Genomic DNA, 1145 nt, shown 5'->3' with positions numbered 1-1145 from the left:
CGGCGAACGCGCGTTCACCACCACCGCCGCCGCATCATCATCACCCCCTCTTCTCGACCGTTATTCCCTACGCGTCGGTGCATCTGTAGAGCTGCATTCAGGCTCCTCCATCACTATCACCGACATCGTACCACTGACACTGACACTGCACGGACACTCCTAACTTTAATTCTATGATCTTTTTTTTTTAAGCGCGGAGTACGTTGACTTTTAGTCTTGCCTCTTTTTTATAAAATACCAGGTATGTCGACATCTTTGCAATCGAATGGTCTTTCATAGCGAATTTTTATATTGATCGAAAATAAGGATTGATTTGGTAAATTAAAAAAACTCATTATTTATTTACAGAATACTAAATTGCTTATTTATAAGAAATTTATCCGAAAAGAGATGTATCGAAAATTCGTAATATTACGCTATCGTACATTAATTACATGGAAAGAACGATTTTGCTGATGTGTCTAGAAATTTATCAAAATAATTATGACGGATGTTCAAACATGATGAACAATGCTGCGAAAAATTTTGATATTCCATCAACTAGTTTGAGCGATGCAACATAATTATTTTGCTAGCCTGCACATCCAGCAGACCTGAAAATTTTTATATACTCGTATTTCAACAAAACCGTTCTTACCGTGTACGTAATTTTATTTTCCATTTCCTTCTCTGTTTTATTTACATTTACATTATTAATTTTACTTAATTATTTTATCTCATTAAATCGATTTATAAAGATATTTTTATAATATTTTTAATAAATATTAATTCGAAAAGATTTATTTGCTAAAAAATGTTTTCTGTTTTATAAGTCAATATATTACGTTCTCAATATTGTAAACTTACTGTTCTTAGCTTTAAACCAAGGAAATTCTTTATCTGCTTTGTAATGCTTTCTTTCTTATCATCCTTTGCCTTGGATAAGGATAAACCATGGCAGGTACCGGATGATCTGACTGATAAAAAATTAGTTGAAGTTGATAAGATAAGTCATAGCAGTATATTTTTTGGAGTCAAAGTTGAATAATCAAATTGAGTTATAAAATGTATATGCTCTGTTATATAGAGTACCTACGTGTACTAGAAATGCAAAAAGAATTTATAAAAACAATTAAGAACTTTATTGATTTAGCCGATCCATAACC

The sequence above is a fragment of the Solenopsis invicta genome, chromosome 7 (genome assembly GCF_016802725.1).
Source record: "Solenopsis invicta isolate M01_SB chromosome 7, UNIL_Sinv_3.0, whole genome shotgun sequence".
NCBI lineage: Eukaryota > Metazoa > Arthropoda > Insecta > Hymenoptera > Formicidae > Solenopsis > Solenopsis invicta.
Note: the sequence above shows the minus strand (reverse complement) of the source record.